We start from the raw sequence: 25,874 nt of genomic DNA on the forward strand, positions 1-25,874 counted from the left end.
TGTCATATGATCTGTGGGAGCACCAAAGGTTCCTGAACACGAGGACTGAAGGTTAAGATAATGATTTGTTCTTGGATGTTTCTATTCAAATTTTCTCTCTTTTTTTAATATCTCTTGAAAGTGTTGCCTAGAGGGAAGTGGTTTAGTGTCCTTATAGAAGTTTATTTTGTATACTTGTGAACTGCGAGGGCTCTGGTAAGTGAGGGGCAGGTGTGTGTGTATGTGATGCAGCAGTTTACAGATTCATCGAATATAATGTAAAGGATAATGTAGTTGATGTAGATTCCTTTCACCCACTTAAATACTTCTATCATATCTCCCCGCACTCTTCGTCTTTCTAGGGAATGCAAGTTAAGTTTCTTTAACCTATCCTGATATGGAAGGTTTCTAAGTTCCGGAATCATTTTCATCATTCTTCGCTGCACCGACTCTAGTGAATTTATATCCATTCTATAATAAGGGCACCAGAACTGAACCTCATAATCGAGGTGCGGCCTAACTAGCGCAAGATATAGTTGCAATAAGACCTCTGCACTCTTATTACTTACACTTCTAGATATAAAACCCAATACTCTGTTTGCCTTATTTCGATCATTAACGCACTGTTTTCTAGGCCGTAGGTCCGGGCTTACAAGTACCCCTAGGTCTCTTTCACAAGTCGACTTCTCTAGGTTGATGTTGTTAAGGCTGTATACATTGTCAGTATTTGTTCTTCCAATATTAAGTACGCTGCACTTGCTGGTGTTGAATTTCATTTGCAATTTTTCTGACCACTCCTGCAGTTTATTTAGATCCTCCTGTAATGCATTTGCATCCTGCCCTGAATTAATCTGCCGCCCTATTTTGGTGTCATCCGCAAACTTGCTTATGTCACTGCTGATCTCAGTATCTAGATCGTTTATGGCGATTATGAACAAGACTAACCTAAACGAGGAAAGCGAAGAACGTAACAAGTGGATGAGATGGAGTAGTGAGGTATGGCGGAGGTCTGGAGGAGGACACAGTAGCCGCGGTATTAATTAACGGTTGACAAGAGAAAGTGACACTACAGATGGTGGCACATAAGAGGGGCGACAGGAGGGAGTGAGGGACTGGTTCATGATGAGGCCCATAATTTGTTTTTTCTTGCTATATAAAAGATATTTTGTAGGTGTTAAAGACTCAGTGGTTTAGTGTCATTAATTTAGCTGTTTTAAGTGTTTTTATTACCAGGGTTATTCAGTTAGTCTTAGCTTCTACGATAAGTTACATTAATTCAACATAAACTTGACACACATACACACTTGGGTATGAGAGTTTATGTTAACCTCAGCTGTTGTAGTGTGGGCTGGCGGGCGGGTGGGCGGGCAGGCGTGCGTAATAATGACCACCAGCGAGCTATAAAAAAGATATCACCCTGACTATCATAGGGACGTGACTGTAGGATTGTGAGGATAAAACCTGATGAATAAGGAGTCACGGAGCAGACAGGATACAGAGGTCCTTAACCTTCAGTTGCTGTAATTCACAACTCCCTCCCTTCCCCCCTCCATTGTGCCCTACCGCAGCTTACCACAAATGTCAACAAATTCAAAACTGACCACAATAGTCATCGGTGTTTTTTATTTACTCTGTGCTTATCCTTTATGGTCGACCTGATTGTGCTCGAAGGCTTGAGTGGGTGATTTGTGTCTCCCGTTACTTTTAAATATAGAAATAACTGGATCCTAATGATACCTTATATAAAACAGGTGTTATTAATAGTATTTTTTAACATTTGGTACACAACGGGAGTAAGTTATAACACAGGGGGTCCAGTGTGTGTGTGTGTGTGTGTGTGTTTGTTTTTTAAGTCATACACAGTAGATTTCCATACCCAGTTTTGGTGAATATAACTTTTATTTTCCTTTGGCCGAACTGAATTGTTATACAGGGTAGTATTCCTACCAACGTTAAGAAGGTAAGAAATAGTTTACTAACGGGATATATCTTATGTTCCGACGAGACATTGGTGTTTCTGACCGCTGAACCTCTTAAGAATCGAACCAACAAACATGAAGAATCACAGTAAATAGTTTGAACGTCGAGATCGTGTGTATTTATAGAATTATTTGTTTATGGTAGCCACCCTTCAGTAAACATACACCACGTACGTACATATATCCTCTATCGTCTCTTTAAATACAAACACTTGTCAAAATGATAAACATCTTGGCGCTTCAACCGTGGAAATGGCTACATGAGTTTGTCTGCTTATCAAACTTGTCAGTATAGATTGACTTGGGTAACATTTCAGGTACAGTAATTCCCATGAGAATGTTTTCATAAGTGGTCTTAACTTAGATATTTATTGAATGTTACCAGAAAAATACATAAGCAAGTTATAATTACATATAAGTAATGGTGTTGTAACCTTGATATACAGGTAACTTAGTCACATAGCTTACTTATACTGATAGTGGAATGTATACCTAAAAACTACTGAATAGTTATATACACATAATAATGATGACACCTTAATCTGTTATGTATAAATAATTCCCATAAATAATTTACTCATTTCATATACACAGAATAATGTGGCCCCTTAACTTAGATATCATATAAATTTAACTCAAACTACTGAAAATAGTTATGTACACAATGATGATGATACCTTAACCTGTTAGTGACACGTGTACCGAAAAGTAGCGGTGGTCCTTCCCTCGTCTCTGATTCTATACATACAGACCTTATCACTCTCCCTTGGCACGGTGTCACCAGTGCCAGAAGGGAGGACGCGTTCACTTGGCCCTCTCGGCTACCACTTGTAAAGCGGCATTCCTAGCTGGCATTCTAAAATGGCACTGAGCATACCAGACGGGTCGGGTAGTTTGTTGGTGCACGCGAGGATGATGCACCAATAAAACGACACAAGTTAGCGGCGCCATTCACCAGGAGAAGCTGACCGTGATTTAGTGCCACGTAAATAAATGCCTTTTTACTGCTGTAGATTCCAATGGTTCACTTGTCCAACTTTATTTTATGTTTGTGTGTTCCGACGGTTCTGTGACCAGTAAACCGTCGGAATAATATTGCCGTAGTCGACCTCTAAAATGACGAAAATATACGAGGAATAAATATACAGAATAGGAAAGATATATACTGAAGCAGAATCAGAATCTTCCTAAACTGACTATATATCTGACGCAGCTGTAATAACACACCAAGACACACAAACAGTACTGTACATGATGCATTAGGTGATTCATATTATATGGTATAATAGTCAGTAACTCTAATGTCGTGTTCTTGGATGACATCTAAAGCTAATGTGGTTGGCTGACAGGACTGTACTCGTGTTCAACCATGAATTACTGTTGATGAGTATATGAGTACACTTGCAGGACCCAAAGTACAGTACATAGCCGAAGTTGATCTTACAAAAAAATTCACCACTTTCTCTCGCTCGAGGTCAGGTCAGGTCAGGTTGGGTTGGGTTGGGTTGGGTTAGGTAAGGTTAGGTTAGGTTAGGTCAGGTCAGGTCAGGTTGGGTTGGGTTGGGTTGGGTTAGGTAAGGTTAGGTTAGGTTAGGTTAGGTTAGGTTAGGTTAGGTTTCTCGAGAATCATTCACTTCTCGGCCATCACGAGGGCAACAAGACGAGATTTGTCCGTATGATTAAATTAACCTCTACCTAAGAAATCATGCGTTACATTATTGCGTCTTTATTATTGCGGTAACACTTAACAACTCTACGTAATTTATTGTTTAAAAGATTTATATAAATATTATTTTCTATTCCTGTAAGTTTTAGCCTCTGTGCGTAAGCCGATGTTAGAAAAAAATATAATATAATATTTTTTTCTCATCGCCGTGACCCTGACATAAACCTCTGCTGACCCTGGCTGGAGTCAACTTCTTGATGGCGCCACTTTCTCCATCTTGTATTGATTGGTGGTGACCATGAGTCAGCTCAGGTCTAGCCAAGGTGGGACTTAAGGTGCGTCTTGACACGTGGGTGGATCCAGGAGAGCAAAAATAAATGTTTAATTGTTTGGGAGACGCCGAGGAGGAGAGGCTGGGTGTAGCGGGGTCAGTGTGGGCTAGAGGAGGAGAACACCCGCGACAGTAAACATTGTACAATATATTACCATGTCATTTAATAACCATACGAATCCGTCGTCATTAATACCAGGTTATGATGAGATGAACATGAATCAAAACAACACTTGGTATATGTCCGTAAATAACCGCAAATACTGATCAGATGCAGAAGATAAGGACCTACAAATAACCATCCAATCAAACACACACAATTTACCAAAGGGCATCATAGAATAGTATAGGATTAGTTACAAGTTATATGTACACTCTTCTGTCTGTCATTATACGTGTTTAAGGTTGTTTAAGGTCATCTAGATATTCTCCACCTATGATTCTATACTGTGTGGGGGGTGACCTTTATACACCTGGTTGACATTATAGAAGTCACCTGATGTTGGGGGGTCCTTCCTGCTGTCAGCCGCACCCACTGTCCTGATGTATACTGTGTCTGTCTTGGTGTGATCATGTTTGTGTGTGTGTGTGTGTGTGTGTGTGTGTGAATAAAATAGGTAAATATCATAATAATTAGATATTCTATTAAAGTGTTTTCTTTTATTTCTCAGGTAAATAACTGTGAGAGTTGACTATGAACACCGAGGGAGTGAGGTAATGTAATGTAAACTCTCCTGTCTGTCTGTCACTCTCTGTTTACTTGTCTATGTTTTTACCCATAACTGTTGGTACGAGAAGTAAATGTTTATGTAAACAATTAAAAAGTAAATAGTGTGGAATAGATATATATAAACAAAAGCTTGGAGGTGATAGAAGACGATAATTATCTACTTACATTATTATTGTTATTATTATTATTATTATTATTATTATTATTATTATTATTATTATTATTATTATATTCCTATTCGTTTTATGCATTAAGTTCCCCACAGCGTCGACAGCCAAAGATATAAAACCAGTCAGGCGTATCAGACCCCGACGGTGTTGAGTGTGTGGTCAGGTAGCGCAGGAGAGGCTAGGTGAGAGTCAACACCAGGAGCGGCCACTGTGAGAGCTAGCAACAAATAGACGAGTGTGACGTATAGAGTACCAAACTGACGTACGGCAAACTGAAGCTGAATGAGTATCCCAACCACCCCCTTCCTCCACTCCCCCAAAAGGTGAAAAAAAGGTGACTGTATAGTTTTAATTACAGGTGTAGTGGTGGCTGCTGTCATCTTATAGGGCTCATGTGAGTTGGGCCTACAGTGGTTCACGCTGCCTAAACTAACTAACACACACACACACACACACGGTGGATATTGTTAATGGCTGTTCGTGTGTTACAGTGTTTATTCTCAGACTTCCCTATGGGTGTACCGCGTCTTCTATATTCGTATCATATGAAGGTTAGTCCCCTTAGTTTATTTCACCTTATGATTAAACACCCTATCGCTATACCCTGGGTTCAGTTAGGTTTGATTTAGTTATGTTAGGTTAGATGAGGTTAGATTAAGTTACGTTATTATGTTAGGGTAGGTTATGGTAGTATTAGGATGTTTACTTAAAAGTGAACTAAGCAGCGGAGTTCTTAATCTACCTGTGATCTGACTAATTAAGTCCCTTTATAACTAGGCGTACTACTGGAGACATCTGAGTGTGTGTGGGGCTGGCACCTTCACTGTCTCGGCGTACTACTGGAGACATCTAGTGTGTGGGGCTGGCACCTTCACTGTCTTGGCGTACTACTGGAGACATCTAGTGTGTGGGGCTGGCACCTTCACTGTCTTGGGGTGTTAAGTTCTTCATCGTCACTCAATATTATTTTCTCATTGGCTGGCTAATTAAGTGGCCATTATCATTCATTATCCGGTTTTTAAGACTTTAATCGAGTGAATATTACGCTGCTGTACCGAAATAATGTGTTAATAGGGATCACATGAAGATTAGGCACCCTCAGTTTATTGCATCTGATAATTGAACACTGTAATGTTAACCCAACCCAACCCAACCCAACCCAACCCAACCCAAACTAACCTAACCTGTGGTGTCTAAACTTCATGTGACTTTCATAGTGTCAAATACCGCAATACACGTTTCTGCTCCTTCAAGTACTACGGCTGTTAACTCATGGTATGGCCCGGGGAGTGGTGGTGTAACGAGGCCTGTTTTGGTAGTGTAACTAACGTGAACCTTCACAGTACACCACTATGGAGGGAGGGTGTGAGGCTGTGTGACAGTCCACCACCCTCGGAGGTCAACACGATACAACTGTGATATTGTGGTTTTTGTTCCGAGTCTCTGTGTATTACTTATTTTTTATACGGTATTTGAATTATACGGAACACCTGACAATTGTTCCCAGGCGCTAACTTATCCTATCCTAACCTAACCTAACCCCACCCCTCCAGGTAGCGTTAGGATGGTTAATATTCATATATAATAGGCTAAGGGGGGCGAATCGTCAAGTGATCTAAGTCGTATTTTGTTTTGTTTTTCATCAGTTTGGGGATGATGACGTCACAGTAGCGAAAACCCTAAATATGGGATACAAGTAGATGTGTGGTAGCGACTGAGTCATTAGGTAGTGAGTGAGTAGAACAGTAGTTGACCTTCCGTGAGGCGGCCGACCCTCACCACATCCTTCTGTTAACATCTCCGCTAAATATAGTAGCTATACGGACACTACCCGACCTATACCACCAACCCGGAAAAATACTCTTATTGTAACTCCTAATATGGATGTGCACGTTACAGCTCCCCTACTTGTAAGTATGGGCTGTAATTTCTAATATCTATACAAATATACGGTTTCGTTATGCTTAATGGAGTCTCACGGAGTATTGTTTCCATGTTGTACTTGGGTGTGTGTGTCATATATACCTGTCTGGTGGGACGGGTCACGTACACTCTCACGGTACTGTCCTTTTGAGAAGCTATGTTGAGGTAGAACACACCACATAACTATAATATTTATAATTGTGTTTGAGAGAGAGAGAGAGAGAGAGAGAGAGAGAGAGAGAGAGAGAGATCCGCCTCACTCAACCACTGTAAATCCCGGAAGCCACACCGTCAAGAGTGAGTCAACGAGCTGTACAGTATGTAAGGGGAGGGAAGTACTGTAGCTCTCGTCCACCTCCTCCACTCTATATCTTAAGTACACAGAGAATATCTACAGTACACCTCTAGTCACTCCTACACCACTGTTAGCCTTGTCTTCTTGATAACGAGTTAAGGACTTAGTGGATACATGGGTGGATGGTGCTTGTGTATGTGGAAGCGTGGGTGAAAGATGAATTTGAATTTTGCTGCAGACAACAGTTAGTTTATTGTGCATCCCATCGTCATCCTGTGAACGCTAGCACAAAAATAATTATAGGACATTACAAAGGGTGTTACAGTGTTTCCAGTACATAGTTTTGTTAGTGGTGCACATGGGAGTTGACTTAGCTTCGAGGTGTAAAATGTGGATTCACTCTTAATATATCAGCTACTTGCCATTACGGATGAAGTGTTGTGCTATTGCACTCACACAGTATGCTTGAACCTACCACTAAAAAGTTCAATATTTTTACAGTTTGAGACGTTGTTTTGGAGTGGTGGCCGTACGCCTGGCCGCACACTTTACATTTAGTTTTGTTCACATCTGCCTGTGGGGTATACTGCCAGAGATACTTATATCTTAACCTTAGACTAGCAGTTACAACATCTTGTAATCTAGTGATCTTTTTCTTGCTCCACATAGGCTACATGTTTCACTTGATACAGCTCATCATGGTAGACAATGGATTAACGTGTGCCTGTTTGCCCTTGTCTACTTGCTTCAAATTTATAAGCAAATTCTTTCCTGATTACAGTTTTTAGGATTCTGTTAGACAGACCACGAGTGTATTTATTAGTGTCTTTGTTAGGCGCGAGTTTTGTAAAGGGATCAACTGTTATCATGTTTACTGAGGCTGATATGAAAGGGAATCCACAGCAGCTTGATCCTGACACCCTTGTCAACTGGGCAAGTATATTGTATCTGTCTTAGGAAACAAGTCTGTGGTATTGCGAGCTGAGGGCGTTAAGAGAAAGTAAGGATAAGGAGTTAGTGATGACGAGACTGTCTATGGTAGTGACTTTAACAAGTTTTATGGCTGTGAGTCTGGCAAATAGTTCAGTCTGTAGAGTGGATGTCCAATTATTGATTCTGTCTCCTTTCTCCGTTGTATTACCATTAGGCTGAATCACAGTAACAACACATCCAGCCCTTCCACGGGTGGTGTTGAGAGGATGGGTGATGATGGCCTATATGGCTGCGTGGATGAGAGATACGTGGGTGGTACTAGTATATGTGGGTGTATGAGTGGGTGATTTTTATGTATATGGGTATTTAGACGGGTGATAGTTGGATGATGTTTGTGTAGATGTGAATGACCAACCAGGATGTAGGTGGGTGATGGGTGATAAGCTGTAGAGGAGCAGAGGAGCAGGTGTACAGGAAACAGCTGGGCTTCGTTGAGCTTTCTAGTGAGATATACACTTATTGAGACGGATCACACACACACACACACACACAGATAGATGATTACTTCTCTGAGTCTTTGTGTTTTTGAAGGAACTGTGTCATTGTAAAGTAGAGTTTTCTATGATGTGAACATGAGTACAGTTGTCTCTAGAAAATATGTTGTTTATTGATTTTGTTTTTAATAAATATTGTTTTAAAAGTCGTGTACTGGCTAGTTTACTTGGAAAGGTTTTGAGTAATTTGAGCAATGTGTCTTAACCCATTGGAGAAAAATAGTTGCTTATGCATTTATGTCTGTCAAATGAAACACAAATATAGAAAAGTTTACGTTAAGGGAAAGGAAATAAAGTTGGAATCTATTTAGTGATTATATTGGGTGATACGTTATTATAATTTGGCAACATCTTCAAAACAACCCGCTTTGCCAAAAAAAGCCCGGTTTTTTTTATATAAAAAAACCCGACCCGGGCGGGTAAATGGGTACAGACCAAGGTAGCTACCCAGTACAGCCCTGACACACGCGCGCACACACACACACGCACACACGCACACACACACACACACACACACTACCACCAACACTCTACACTACACCTTGAGGCTGAAGGGTGTAATGTTGGGAGTATTATCATCACTTATTCATCAGGTATCGCAAGACAGTACTGTACCTAATTCGTGCGTCTGGCTGCTCCTCCGCGTTCTAACTGTTGCCCGACACTGGTTACTGTCACTAAGGTTGTAGAAGTAGTTGTAAAAGTAGGTTATAATAGTAGTAGTTGTTGTAATCTTTTCTCTCTCTCTCTCTCTCTCTCTCTCTCTCTCTTGTATACTGTAGTACGCTCACTTTTTCTACCGTGTCCTTCACGACCCAAACACTTGCTGGCACAATTTCTTTACCTGTCCCTAAAGCTTTCATATTTAGCTTCAGCTCGGCTAATGGTCAAAGTTCAGGTGTCAAAGGTCATTCTCCGGGGTTTAAAAAAGCCATTCCCTTCAAAATAATTTCCATAGGGGATTCTGATGCATCATGTCAGAGGTCAAGATCGCTGGGTCAAAGGTCATATTACCCCAGACTATTATATTAGAATCCGGCTTTTGAGTTGGTCATTTTTCTTGTATGATTCGTCTTGACTCTTGAGGATAGTCATAGCTGCATATTTTTTACCATAGAGTTAAATGGGATAGTTCTTTCCCAAGCGACTGTGGGACTTTGCGATGCAGCGTGGTTCATCTTGGTCAAGCGTGGTACACTTTGGTCCAGTTTGGTCCATCATGGGCCAACGTGGTCTATTATGGCCCAGGTGATCTTTGTATAAGTGGTGGTGGTGGACCGAGGCAGCACACATTAACTTGGCGTCTGATGGAACAACACGCCTACCTGTCACAGTAGTTGTCCTCTCTCTCTCTCTCTCTCTCTCTCTCTCTCTCTCTCTCTCTCTCTCTCTCTAGTTTCGTGGTCAACATCTTATCAGTATTTATTTATCTCGTCTCGTTTCACTTTATCTGTCAGTTTCTCTCACTCTTCTTCGTTTCTTCCATCTCTCTCTTTCACTCTTTTACTCTTTCCTCTTCTTTCTCTCTCCTTTCGCCTTTTTTACCACTGTTCTCTCCTTCATCATACATCAGTGTTTTCTCTATCTATCTCTCTTTCTCTTTATACCTATCTTTATCTCTGTCTTTCTCTCTGCCTCTTTATATTTCTCTATCTTTCTCTTTATCTATCTACATTTAAATTTATTTATTGGTGAATCTTTATAAAACTTATTTGTTTTTGTATTTAAGGACGTAAACACTCTCTCATTTACCCCCGAGCAGCCACAAGGAAGATATATTTACCGTCTTGTTATTATATAGTTACCTGTACCATCAGTATTGCCTTAAGTGTATCACCTGAAGATTGACTCTCCAGGTTATTTCACCTTATTATTAAACACCCTAGTGATACTTAAAGGGGTTAGGTTAGGTTTGGTTTGAATTAGGGTGTTTAACTTTATAGATGATTTTCCCTCTCGTGTACTCTTGGCGATAAACCAGCAGGGACTATTTGTTTATTTATATCTACTTATAAATGTAGCTTCACACATATGCTCTACACTTCCATCTACTTATGAGTTATACTTTATTGTATAACTTCACGCACTTAATAACTCTCCAACTAGTTATTAATTCATATGATTTTTATTGTGTAACTTCACGCACTTAGTAACTCCCCGACTAGTTATTAATTTGGTCTTAAACTTATGACTGAGGTAGTGCATAGAAGCAGGGAGGGCGGGGGAAGGTGGTGGCAGGGAGGGCGGGACCCGGCATCAGATAGCGTCCTACCAGAGCAACACACTATAATCGCTACCGATCATAGATTGTATCATCTCTTGCATCCTCTGCGTCTTTTTCTTGGGTGGGGGTCTGGGTGGGAAGTAGGGGTCTGGGTGAGTGGGTGGCGTCTAGGTGGCCAGAAGAGAGGGAAGGAGGAGTTTGGAGAGGGTGTCTTTTAGAGGGCGAAGACTTGGTGTGTGGGAGGCGAGGTTTGGGAGAGGTGGATGTCGGAGGTTGGGTTCTGAGAGTATATGGCCTCTGCTCTACAAACAGGAACATTCTCATTGATCAGAGAGTCACCCGGTAGTTACAGATTGACACTATACGGAGGTGAAGTGAAATTTGAGTGGTAATTTCGGATTACCTAACCTAACCAAACCTAACCTAACCTAACCTAACCTAACGTTTAATTATCAGGTGAAATTCGCCGGGGAGATGCGGAGTTACTTACTATAATCCCTTAAGTGAACACTGCCTTCAAGGCCTCAGCCGTCAGTGGCATCCCTTCCCATAAACAGTACTGTGTGTATGAGTGAAGGCTTAGCGTGTTTACACTATGGTGATTATAGACTAGTGAACTATGGTTACGTCCCCTATATGGCCTCAACACCTGTCTGGGCGGGCTGAGGTCATGTTACCTGTGTGTTTAGTGTGTGTGTCATCTATCAGTACCCCACGTGACCACCCTCTAGTCTCCCCCTCTACGTGCGTACCGCCTCTCAGCACCCCGTTACCTGTGTGGGAAGCTAGTAGGGAGAACACCAGCGAGGGAGGCTGGTAGGAAAGGCACAAGGGATGGAGGCTGGTAGGGAGAATATTAGGGAAGGATGGAGGCTGGTAGGGAGAATATTAGGGAAGGATGGAGGCTGGTAGGGAGAATATTAGGGAAGGATGGAGGCTGGTAGGGAGAATATTAGGGAAGGATGGAGGCTAATACAGAGAACAACAGAAAGGGAGGGAGGCTGACAGGGAGAATATCAGCGAGGTAGGGATGCTGAAAGGGAGAACACTAGGGAGGGAGGGAGGCTGGTAAGGAGAATTTAGGGAAGAAGGGAGACTGACAGGGAGAACACCAGCAACAGAAGGAGGCTGGCAGGGAGAACACTAGGGAAGAAAGGAGACTGACTGGGAAAATACCAGCGAGGGAGGGAGGCTGACAGGGAGAACACGAGAGAGCGAGAGAGACTGGCAGGGAAAATCTAGTGAAAAACATCCCTTGGAAAATCCTCCAACAGTAAGTCAGTCAGGAACAGCGGGTCAAAGGTTGAATACGTAGCCAAAAGAAACCAATGAGTCTGTTGTTGTGATGTTGTTGAACTGTTGTAAGTCATAGTTGAGGTGATATAATTTACACCCAGCCAGGCGTTGAATACTATGTAAGAGTAATTATGGGTTGTAGAAGTAAAAATGACTGAATTGTGTTTCTGTATATTGTTGTAAAGTGAAGCTATGAGCTGAGGAAGCCTGTCTATGTGTGTTTACAGGATGTGATAAATAGTGTAGCTTAATGCCCGTAATAATGTAATCCCTCTAGTGACTGTATGACTCACGCTGCAGACATACACGTTATTGGTGTACAGGAGGACCACCACCACCACCACCACCACCACCACCACCACCACCACCACACCTAAACCTTAACAATATCCCTCAAAAGGAGTTGTTTATATTTTATTAATCTTCGTGACTCAACATTACCAGAGTGAGGATGGAAGCTTATTACCACATATTTTTAAAGACTGTGGCCCTTTGATGCAGTAATGACCCCTTTATGGCGGAGAAGGTTAATGTGAACGTCAGCTAATGTGTAAAATACTTGAATAATTCAGGGTCACGGCATGACGGTGAAGCTTGTGGCAGTGACCCCGAGGATGAAGGATAGGAATATAAATATATTTAACGTCATAGAGGAAGACAATGTTGCAAAATTTATAGAACAGTGGTAAAAAAATGCTTTCTATTTTGCACCACCCGAGAAAACTGGTGCCCAAACGATGAATACATCAGTGGTAGAAAGAGTATAGAATGTTACCTAACTTAACTTGGCAGGTGAAGAAGACTGGCGAGTGACCTGGGTTGTCGCCTCGCTCACACGGTCTCCCCAGCAGTAGGTACTATGGAGGTAGTGTACTGTGAGTGACATCAAGAAGTTGCCAAATGACCAGCCACCCCGAGAGAGACACTACAGGCTCTGACTCACTACCTCGACCTTAACCAATGACAGCCACGAACAAACCTGGCCACGGTGTATTATGTCATCAGCGTGGTCAATGACAGCCACGAACAAACCTGGACACGGTGTACATGTCACCAGCGTGGTCAATGACAGCCACGAACAAACCTGGCCACGGTGTATTATGTCACCAGCGTGGTCAATGACAGCCACGAACAAACCTGGCCACGGTGTATTATGTCACCAGCGTGGTCAATGACAGCCACGAACAAACCTGGCCACGGTGTATTATGTCACCAGCGTGGTCAATGACAGCCACGAACAAACCTGGCCACGGTGTATTATGTCACCAGCGTGGTCAATGACAGCCACGAACAAACCTGGCCACGGTGTATTATGTCACCAGCGTGGCCAATGACAGCCACGAACAAACCTGGCCACGGTGTATTATGTCACCAGCGTGGCCAATGACAGCCACGAACAAACCTGACCACGGTGTATTATGTCACCAGCGTGGCCAATGACAGCCACGAACAAACCTGGCCACGGTGTATTATGTCACCAGCGTGGCCACTGACAGCCACGAACAAACCTGACCACGGTGTATTATGTCACCAGCGTGGCCAATGACAGCCACGAACAAACCTGGCCACGGTGTATTATGTCACCAGCGTGGCCAATGACAGCCACGAACAAACCTGACCACGGTGTATTATGTCACCAGCGTGGCCAATGACAGCCACGAACAAACCTGGCCACGGTGTATTATGTCACCAGCGTGGCCACTGACAGCCACGAACAAACCCGGCCACGGTGTATTATAGTCACCAGCGCGGCCAATGACAGCCAATGAACAAACCTGGCCACGGTGTATTATATCACCAGCGTGGCCAATGACAGCCACGAACAAACCTGGCCACGGTGTATTATGGTCACCAGCGTGGCCAATGACAGCCACGAACAAAACCTGCCACGGTGTATTATGTCACCAGCGTGGTCAATGACAGCCACGAACAAAACCTGACCACGGTGTATTATGTCACCAGCGTGGTCAATGACAGCCACTTGAACAAACCTGACCACGGTGTATTATGTCACCAGCGTGGTCACGACAGCCACGAACAAACCTGGCCACGGTGTATTGAGGTCACCAGCGTGGCCAATGACAGCCACGAACAAACCTGGCCACGGTGGTATTATATCACCAGCGCCAATGACAGCCACGAACAAACCTGGCCACGGTGTATTATAGTCACCAGCGTGGCCACCGACAGCCACGAACAAACCTGACCACGGTGCAGGTATTATATCACCAGCGCGGCCAATGACAGCCACGAACAAACCTGGCCACGGGTGTATTATGAGGTCACCAGCGTGGCCAATGACAGCCACGAACAAACCTGACCACGGTGTATTATGTCACCAGCGTGGTCAATGACAGCCACGAACAAACCTGGCCACGGTGTATTATGTCACCAGCGTGGTCAATGACAGCCACGAACAAACCTGGCCACGGTAGTATTATGTCACCAGCGGGTGGCCAATGACAGCCACGAACAAACCTGACCACGGTGTATTATGTCACACGGTGTATTATGTCACCAGCGTGGCCAATGACAGCCACGAACAAACCTGGCCACGGTGTATTATGTCACCAGCGTGGCCAATGACAGCCACGAACAAACCTGGCCACGGTGTATTATGTCACCAGCGTGGCCAATGACAGCCACGAACAAACCTGGCCACGGTGTATTATGTCACCAGCGTGGCCAATGATAATTATATGTTTTTCTGCTAATGAAACCAGCCAGGCAGTGAGCGACCCTCAAGTAGCTCCTCCAGGCGGGGCCTCAAGTGTGGTTGTCTGTTGTTGTAGGTGGTGAGTGTTGTTGTTGTTGTTGTAGGTGGTGAGTGTTGTTGTTGTTGCTGTTGGTGAGTATTGTTGAGGAAATGTATGAGTGTGGGTGAATGTGTGGAAGAGTGTGTGTGGGGGGGGAGTGTGTGTTTGGGAGTGTGCGTCTGTGTGGGCGTATGTCTGTGTGTGTGTTTGTCTGTGTGGGCGTTTGTCTGTGTGGGCGTATGTCTGTGGGTCGCCTGGCCGCACTACAGTAAGTTACGCAACATCACCACCACAGTCACAGTGAGGCGTGAGAGGAGTGTTTTATAACTCTATGATTGTTTTTGTTCGTCTGCACGACCGCCTCGTTACACACATTGTGATTAATAAGCAGAGTTACAGAGCCTGAGGCAGCGTCTGAGATAAGCTGCCCGGAGTGTTTAGACGTGATTGTCCAACCCCACCAACCAGCTCTTTTATAATGGATATATTTAACTTTTTTTTATAAACGTGTTGCTGTTTTGAAAATTAAATGTTTAGACATTATTGTCCAAGCTATGAACCAAGCTGTTTTATAATGGAAATATATTGTTTATTTTGTATCATACTGTTTTCAATATTATTTGCTCATAAGTTCAGAGGGACAAAATTGCATTGTGTCATTGAGAGTATCTGAAAATGTGATGACTAACAAAAAATAAAATAAAATAAATTTATTTTTGGGTTTTCGTTGTTATTTTTTTTAGTTTCCTCTTCCTGCCTCTCTCTTCTGCAATGTTATTTATTTTCCTTTTACACGACCTTTATGTTCTTGTTATATGCTTCACTTGTGGCTCATCTGCGTCTGCTGCTATTCCGCTCTTTCTCTGTCTCACCTATTCTCTCTCTCTCTCTCTCTCTCTCTCTCTCTCTCTCTCTCTCTCTCACACACACACACACATATACTGTTTATATATTAAGCCCGAATCAGCTGTGTCGAAATGTATCTTCTCTTGATTATACGTGTAAGATTTACCGTTCCTTGTGCTACTCCCACACACCTGCACGCTCTGTACCCACGCCCTCACTCCCTCTACCCACGCACCCACGCCCACTACCCACGCCCGCACACCCACTACTCCTGCACACCCAAACATAACCTAAAAAAAAATGAATATCCCTGTCGACGATGCGAGGCGCGCCCACTAATATAACAGAATGTAAACCTCCTTTATCGAAACCAGCATCATGTGTCAGTTCCACCTCAGTTGTGTGGTGGCAGCGGTCATGCCTTACGAGCCGCCATAACAGCGACGTGAACTTTATCTCGGAGGGTTTGCGATTTAATTTGCTTTTATTTATTTCTGCTTACTTAGACGTGTAAGAATGCAGTAATGGGTTCACTTAAGCTGTGGCACAGAGTTGAAGGGCACAGTAGAGTCAGTATTGGTATGTATGAGAGAGTGATGTGGTGGTAGTAGTAAGTAGTAGTAGCAGTAGTAGTAGTAGTAGTAGTAGTAGTGTGATTCTGTTAGTTTTGCCTTTAGAAAGAAGTTTAAAATGTCTTATGTCTGAGATATTGGTCCGAGGTGTTATTTTTTTAATTGCGACAGTAATTCGTGTACACCTCTCTCTCTCTCTCTCTCTCTCTCTCTCTCTCTCTCTCAAAAATAGATATCACTCACTGAACGAAAACAAGAGAACAAAAATATGTTTAGTCACAACTTTACAGAACGTTCACTCACACTGACTCTCTCTAAGTGACAATTTTCTTTGTACTCAGAATTATAATTAATTTAGATGGTGACCCGTAGATGATATTAGTTTGGAAGTACAGTACAGTAGCCCCTAAGGTCACCGTACGAGGCTCTACTCCAGGTGACCTCCTCCCCCTCTCTCATGGTGTATCAGACGTGCTCCCCACACGCCTCTTACTCGCATTATTCTCTGGACACTCCCAGGAATTTGAAAGTCTAATTTGAGCCAGACGCCACAGATGATGTTTTTTTTATCGTGTGTGTGTGTGTGTGTGTGTGTGTGTGTGTGTGTGTGTGTGTGTGTCGTGCAGGTGAAGCAGTCTGGCTGAGTTTAATCGTCTGGGTTTTTTTCCCCTGGCATAATAATTGCTTGCCATTTGGAGTTTGGTTCAAGAATCTAGTAAAGAAAAAATCTGTATTTCCGTTTTACTTACAAGATGATGTGACGGAATGTTGTGACAGTGATCCTGACTCAGGTTTTTGTGCTCCTTTGATTTACTAGTATCTTCACCTGCACTAGTCTCTGTGTCTAAGTTCTGAAGCTTAAAATTAATTGAAACAAACACACACACACACACACACACACACACACACACACACACACACACACACACTCACTCACTCACTCACACTTCACTCACTCACACTCACACACACACACACACACACACAAACACACACACACACACACACACACACACACACACACACACACACAAAGCGTCTGGAGGAAATTTGTGTTAAGTTTGTAGGTCAGAAATGAGTTGACTGTTGAAGGCATGAGATATGTGAGTTAGAAATAGTATTGCTATTTTGTTTTGTGTTGCGCCTGGGTACAAGACGCTAATATTACTATGCTAACAAGACTAGAGTGATGGGAGAGGTGAGAAATTAATGTGATACTGGAAACGGCTGGGTGTGTGGGGTTGGGGGGGTTGAGGACTGGGATGGTGTGACGTCCATGCCAAAAAATCCGCCAACGTGTATAAAGTATTGGACGGAAGACAGAGATCACTGGAGCCGCTCATTGGCCACTTGTCTACACTGGTTCCTTCTGCAGAACTTCGGCAGAGAGGTGGTATAATTTACGTCTGTCATTTTATAACTGATTGGCCATCCGTCTTGTAATACATAAAATATTTCTTGATGCCTTTAGTCGCTCTCAACACCGACGGGGTTTTCTGATCTATAATTGTCGTCTTCCTTTAACTTCTGTTCAAAACGTTTTTCAGAAATTTTCGTTCCCTCAGTTTACCGATGAAGAAGAAATTGGTGAAGTATTTATTATCACAAAAACTCTGGAGAAATTCTATCATGATTTTAAAGTAACTTATAATATAGATACAGCTTAAATACAGTGCAGCTTAAATACAGTACGCCTTAGATACAATGCAGCTTAAATACAGTGCAGCTTAAATACAGTACGCCTTAGATACAGTGCAGCTTAAATACAATGCAGCTTAAATACAGTGCACCTTAATTACAGTGCAGCTTAAATACAGTGCAGCCTAAATCTATGTTCCCAATCATACCTGCGCCTCTCACCATGACGTTAACCTAATGAAAGAAAGGAGCATGACGATAAACCAACGATTAATAGTGGTTCTTATGGCGGAGTAACTTATTTTGATATATTTATAGTGTCGTCCCTCAAGGCAAACACCTCGTCACACCTTTGTTGATGACTCTCAGCTGTAGCCGAACATGACAACACTGGGGCGACTATCTGATTACATTAACAAACACTTGTCTTGGTGTTATAGGGCCTCTGGGTGTCCTTGTGTTTTTATACTCTGCTGTAGATGGTCGCTTAGCGGGTATGTATAAGTGTATAACGATGTATATAAACGGTGATCAAAAGGTGTATTGTACGTATATCTGAATTTTATCCATAGTGTCTTTGGTCAGGTTTATGAATAAGTCCATGAAAGCAGAACCAATAACCTGAGCCATAAACATTCAGGAAATATATCTACAGGGTATATATATTTTTCTTTTTTACAGGGATTAGCCCACCCGGGCACAGGTCACTGACCCACACCGGGGCCTGGGGGGCGAAAATGTAATAATAATAATAATAATAATAATAATAATAATAATAATAATATTAATAATAATAATAATAATAATAATAATAATAATAATAATAATAATAATAATAATAATAATAATAATAATAATAATAATAATAATAATAATAATAATAATAATAATAATAATAATAATAGTAATAATAATAATAATAATAGTAATAATAATAATAATAATAATAATAATAGTAATAATAATAATAATAATAATAATAATAATAATAATAATAATAATAATAATAATAATAATAATTCATAATAAATAAAATTAAAAAAAAATATATAGATAATAAAATAATAATAAAATAATAATAATAATAATAAGAGAGAGAGAGAGAGAGAGAGAGAGCGCACACACTGGGAATCTTTTTTTTACCATCGTTGTGGTTGTCGTCGGCAGCGGTATAAAAGATTTTATTGGGGTTAGCACAGGTGAGATAGCTCTTACCGAGGCTCGTCTGTCTGGTGTTTATCAAGATTTTTTTATTCTTCTCCCAAAGACTTGAACAAAATTGAACTATCCGGTGTGTGTGTTGTGGTTCTTGTCTCGGTCACTGTGTCGTCCTGTACAATAAAGAAAAGATATTTTGTCTTTTTCTCCTCTTGACTTTCTCCGTCTTTTATAGCCATCTCGATTTGATTTATTGTGTAGGAGGCTTAGGATTAACGGACTTAACGAATCTAACGGAAATGATAGATTTTAAACGAGTTTTAACGGACTTTATCGGAATTAACAGATTTAACGAAGTTTACGGACAATGGGAAACGTACAAAAAAGACTTTATTTGAAATATGATTAAGACTTGTATATACAGTTTCTTCTTTATTTCCCTCATGAAAAATCGTAAACATGTTTCAATTTTCTGAATAATCAACATATTAAATGAGAGACTTATTTCAGTTGTTTACACAGGACATATTTAAGTGTTTACCCCTAATAACTGTTTTGTTTTCTTTCTGCAGGTTAGTACAGAGTGGCCGTGGACCCAAGTAAGGAGGGAGTACAGGAACGGGACAGAGGGAGGCTGGAGATGTTAATGGTGCGTTGTGGTGAGCTGCGCCTCGTGGTGGTGGAGGTATTGTTCTCTCAGGGGGAGTTAACGTGTTTATTTATTTACTGGAAATTATGGAAACGTTCGTAAAAATGATGAAGCTGTTGACTGGAATATTTTTCTATTTACGAAAAATTAATCATTTTTGTTTCAGAATATTTCAGAATTAGTTGTATTAATCTTAATGTGGTTGATTTTTATACAAATCAAACTGAACGAGATGTAACCGACGGTAAGGTAGTTTTGATTTTATTTGATTAGTTAAATTTGAATTAATAAATGAGTTCATTCTATTTACAAAACCTATGGTACGCATAATGATAAACTTTAACGAATTTAAATAGTTTTACAGAAGTAATGGAATTAACAGAATTGATGACCCTAACACAGAATAAAACTTTTAACGAAAATAACGGACTTTAACATAAATAACGAAATTAACGGACTTTAACATAGATAACGAAATTAACGCACTTTAACATAAATGACGAACTTAAAGTATTCGACTAGTTGTATCATCACCGGCAGATCTCCTTTAGATGTTAAGAATGTGTATCATGAAGCCTTCCATCCTTCACCTCTACGATATGTGACCCACCTAGAGCTTGTTAACTCGTTCACTGGCTTGTTAATGACTACCTGATGACTTTAATTAGGTCCTGGATTATAAAAGCTCTCGGAGACGTCACAGAGATGTGCGTCACAAGAGGCTAGAGAAGCGTGTACAATATTCCAGAATGTCGTCAGGGAGATGTACACGTCGCAGTAGAGGAGGTTGTCACTGAAAATAAAAACTCGACCTCACAGTGGGAGTTCCTCTGCCTTGCGAGATTTTTAAAGATGATTTACAGTGCTATCGGGACAACGCCCTAGAGCGCTCTGCATACTGCACGTGGAATTGATTCTAAAATAAAGTCTGAGAGATTCTAATGAATTTAAGAGAAAAAAATGTAATATGTGATTCACAAGTGTAAGAATATGCAAATAATCATGGGTAAGTGTTGGACACCAGTCATCTACATTACACAGATCATGTCACAAGTACTGTAACTCAGCCGCTGACATGATAATTTACATGAGTGATGGATTATGGGTGGGGAACCTTGACATGAGTTTTTGCATATATAATCTTCAGCACAATCTTTCCTGTCTCGCCACTATATGTTTTGCATGAAATTTTAACTAAAATGGCATTAGCCACGGGCAGAGAACCGCCCTCTTCATCGTTCTAGTCTATAATGTAACTGAAGGAGATGAAGGGAGAGTACATTGTAGATATTTGTCGTGACTGACTAATGTGGTGTATCAGGTGTGTGTTGACATTGGTTGTGTAAGTCATGTCTGAGAGGGAGAGAACGTAGATACAGGAAGTGAGTCAGTTCCTTTTGTGAGATGTCGAGTAGAAGAAGAATTGGAGAACCCTTATATGCTAGTCCTGCTGGTGTTCTCTGTATTCCTTTAAGCTAATGCAGCCATTAGTGTCAGCACAGAGGTTGTGGCATCCGAAATTATAGTTATTAGAGCCTCGGCTGAGGTAATGGTGGCAATAAGTATATAGGTATGCATCATCAGTTCATAACGGCGGAGAGGAAGTTGAGTTACTTGTTGAACTTAAACAATATATAAAGCAAAACCCGTTGAAGGTGTTATTTGTTATCCTGGACGTATTAACGTTGTGCATCATAGAAGTCGAGTTCAGTGATGAGCGAGGCAATGTGACGAGTGTAGGGGCTATCTAACCTGACTCCGGTAACATTTCCTGTCTCAGAGGGAGAGCTTTTATGAACTGCCATGAATGTAGGAGTGTTACTGTAGTCACTCTCAGTGTCTGTATGTGTCTACGCCTTTTCAACTGTAGAGTATTTTTCTCAAAATTTTAATGTACAAATGATCCTTTATAAGTACTACAGCATCATTACGTAACTGACCAAAATGTTGTAACTTTTGACACCAAGTAAAGGTTCGGTTAACCTCTGCGTTTAGCTCATTTTAGGTTGTTCATCTTTATGGTTAGTGTGGTGACTCAGTTGGTGTTTTGTCTTGTCTCACACCTACTGACGGAGTGAATCGAAGTCTTGCAGAGATTTGCAGAAGCACGAAGATCTTGTTTACCTATGCGATCCTCCCTCACCTCCGACGATTGTCCCTAAAGCTGAGGATTTAACTTCTGCTTATCAGACAGCTCTTGTCTTCTCTGAGCTCAGTAAACAGCTGCGTACATCACCAGCGCCAGTCTCGACATTACAAATAATGATGTGTTGACAAGCTCTGGCTGTGAGAAATTTACGACACATGCCATGGAATAAACATGAGACATGCCTGGACGTGAGCCTAACTGAGAGGATGACCACAACGCCTTCACCAGCTCTCCCCATCACCGCAGTTATCATCACTTCAGACGAGTGAGGCTGAGTGGTTTCAGTGACCACACCACCACTAAAGCCTCTTAATGCTGAGTGGTGCTCCTCGTGCTAATTTACATCAAGATTCACATTTGTATATATATTTTTGACCCCTTGTACTCTTGTTCATGCTAATTGTAACGAAACAACCTCATTTGCTAGACACGTGTGACCAGTTTTTTCCCCCTGGCATGCGATACGTGATTACAGGAGCAGATAACAGTGTTGCAATTATAGTAAGTGGCGAGACATGTGGTTTACGGGTTGTTTTATGAGGACACGCGTGATGCATCTGTTTCAGCTGCTCCTCTCCTCCCTCAAACCCCGGGGTATTAAACTGTTCAACCTGGCGGTGCAACTACTGTAGTCACACACACACACACACACACACACACTCTCTCTCTCTCTCTCTCTCTCTCTCTCTCTCTCTCGACTGGATCAGAGACCCCATGTTTTGAGATATCTATAATGTAACACATTTACAAATGTTCGCGTCTGTGTGTTGTTGTGAGTGTAAGCATTAAGTGTTAATCTCCGCAACACTGTCTAGGTTTTGGAGTGTTAATGCATATACGGGTGTGCTGTGCTTACACCTGCTGCCTATCAACTAAACAAGCAGCTGGTAGTGAAAGCCTTGCTAATGGTTCCCCGGGATAGGCTCGTAGGAAGAAATAATTCCCTGTTTATTACTGTTCAAGTGTGAGTTGATTTATTAATCTTTCTATTTATTTTTTGTTCATATATTTATTTATTGTTTATTTACATATTCATTTAGTTACTTAGTTCACTGGCTATAAATATAAGAGGATGACCTTGATGGCATCTTCAGCTGAGCACTCTGGGACGCCCGACACATCTTCACAAATTGTCGCCTTGAGACCCAACCAGGATCACTGCAAGTCTTAAGGGTAGTTAGAGTAAGGTTGTGTGTTGTGTCACCTTGGTGGAGACGAAGACATTAAAACATAAAGATAAACACGGGAGCCTCAGACGTGACTTGGCGGAGCTTTATAGAGTGAGTCTTGATCAGGTCCCTCGCCGGACGACTCAGGTGTTAACAGATTCAGGGGATGTTTAAGTTATCAATTCCAATTTCAATTGTTTATTCCTTGATAGAGGAACCGGGATCTAGTGCTGTCACTAGGTGCCAACCTGTCACCAGAAGCATCTGGCAAGTGACAAGTATATACAGTATAAATATTATAAAGGGGCTTACTAAAGCCTAAGGAAGGAAGGATGTTCCTTTAACACATAATATATTATTTACAAAATATCTGGCCAGTATGGGGAGGATCATCGTGTCTCCGTCAGGGGGTCGTGGAGTGGTGGTCAGCAGGCGTCACGGAAAGCGTTGTGTGTGAGGACATTTAAGTTATCTTCATTTTAATCACATGTTCTTTCATCTTTGCTTAACCAATATGATAAAGTGCAATTTGAGGTGAGTCGTTTATGTCATAGGTAGATTAAAGAGGAAAATAATGTCACTGTGGACGTTTTGGGGTAATTTAAGTGGACAGTTACATCAGTTTCGTGGAGTCGTTCGTCATTGCTGACATCACTGACTATATTGCCACTCATTCCATAGATTTTTGTTTCAATCTTAACTCAATAGGTTATTAATCATGAATTAAACAAGCAGTGTTATCTTCAGTTACTGCTTTGTTCTCGCTCTCTGCAGACATTGTGTTTGTTCCTGCAAGACAGTGTGTGTTTTGTTCCTGCAGACAGTAGTGATTGTTCCTGCAGACAGGTTTGTTCCTGCAGACATGTGTGTTTGTTCCCAGACAGGGTTTGTTCCTGCAGACAGTGTGTTTGTTCCTGACAGTGTAGTTTGACCTGCAGACAGTGTGTGTGTTTGCTCCTGCAGACAGTGTGCTTGTTACTGCAGACAGTGTGTTTGTTCCCTGCAGACAGTGTGTGTTTACGCAAGACAGTGTGCTTGTTCCTGCAGACAGTGTGTGTTTGTTCCTGGTTCCTGCAGAGTGTGTGTTTGTTCCTGCAGACAGTGTGTTTGTTCCTGCAGACAGTGTGTGTTTGTTCCTGCAGACAGTTGTTGTCCGCAGACAGTGTGTGTTTGCCTGCAGACAGTGTGTGTTTGTTCCTCAGACAGTGTGTGTTTGTTCCCGGACAGTGTGTTTGTTCCTGCAGACAGTGTGTGTTTTGTTCCTGCACAGTGTGTTTGTTCCTGCAGACAGTGTGTTTGTTCCTGCAGACAGTGTGTAACAGGTGTTTGTTCTGTACCTGCAGACAGTGGTGTTTTTTCCTGCAGACAGTTGTGTTTGTTCCTGCAGACAGTTGTGTTTGTTCCTGCAGACAGTGTGTTTGTTCCTGCAGACAGTGTTTGTTCCTGCAGACAGTGTGTGTTTGTTCCTGCAGACAGGTGTGTTTGTTCCTGCACAGTGTGTTTGTTCCTGCAGACAGTGTGTGTGTTTGTTCCTGCAGACAGTGTGTGTTTTGTTCCTGCAGACAGTGTCCGCAGACAGTGTGTGTTTGTTCCTCAGAGTGTGTGTGTTTGTTCCTGCAGACAGTGTGTGTGTGTTTGTTCCTGCAGACAGTGTGTGTTTGTTCCTGCAGACAGTTGTTTGTTCCTGCAGACAGTGTGTGTTTTCCTGCAGACATTGTGTGTCCTGCAGACAGTGTGTGTTTGTTCCTGCAGACAGTGTGGTTTGTTCCTGCAGACAGTGTGTTACCCCCAGACAGTGTGTGTTTGTTCCTGCAGACAGTGTGTGTTTGTTCCTGCAGACAGTGTGTTTGTTCCTGCAGACAGTGTGTGTTTGTTCCTGCAGACAGTGTGTGTTTGTTCCTGCACAGGTGCTGTTCCTGCAGACAGTGTGTGTTTTGTTCCCAGCAGTGTGTGTTTTTCCTGCAGACAGTGTGTGTTTGTTCCTGCAGACAGTGTGTGTTTGTTCCTGCAGACAGTTGGTTTGTTCCTGCAGACAGTGTGTGTTTGTTTTCCTAGACAGTGGTGTTTGTTCCTGCAGACAGTGTTTGTTCCTGCAGACAGTGTGTGTTTGTTCCTACAGTGTGTGTTTGTTCCTGCAGACAGTGTGTTTGCCGCAAGTGTGTGCCTGCAGACAGTGTGGTTTGTTCCTGCAGACAGTGTGTGTTTGTTCCTGCAAGTGTGTTTGTTCCTGCAGACAGTGTGTGTTTGTTCCTGCAGACAGTGTTTGTTCCTGCAGACAGTGTGTGTGTTTGTTCCTGCAGACAGTGTGTGTTGTTCCTGCAGACAGTGTGTGTTTGTTCCTGCAGACAGTGTGTGTGTTTGTTCCTGCAGACAGTGTGTGTTTGTTCCTGCAGACAGTGTGTTTGTTCCTGCAGACAGTGTGGTTTGTTCCTGCAGACAGTGTGTGTTTGTTCCCAGACAGTGTGTGTTTGTTCCTGCAGACAGTGTGTTGTTCCTGCAGACAGTTTTTGTTCCCGACAGCAGAAGTTTGTTCCCAGACATGTGTTTTGTTCCTGCAGACATGTGTGTTGTCCTGCAGACAGTGTGTGTTTGTTCCCAGACAGTGTGTGTTTGTTCCCAAGACAGTGTGTTTGTTCCTGCAGACAGTGTGTGTTTGTTCCTGCAGACAGTGTGTGTTTGTTCCTGCAGACAGTGTGTGTTTGTTCCTGCAGACAGGGTGTGTGTTTGTTCCTGTAGACAGTGTGTTTGTTCCTGCAGACAGTGTGTGTTTGTTCCTGCAGACAGTGTTGTTTGTTCCCAGACAGGTGTTTGTTCCTGCAGACAGTGTGTGTTTGTTCCTGCAGACAGGTTTGTTCCT

The sequence above is a fragment of the Homarus americanus genome, unplaced genomic scaffold (genome assembly GCF_018991925.1).
Source record: "Homarus americanus isolate GMGI-L3 unplaced genomic scaffold, GMGI_Hamer_2.0 scaffold32929, whole genome shotgun sequence".
NCBI lineage: Eukaryota > Metazoa > Arthropoda > Malacostraca > Decapoda > Nephropidae > Homarus > Homarus americanus.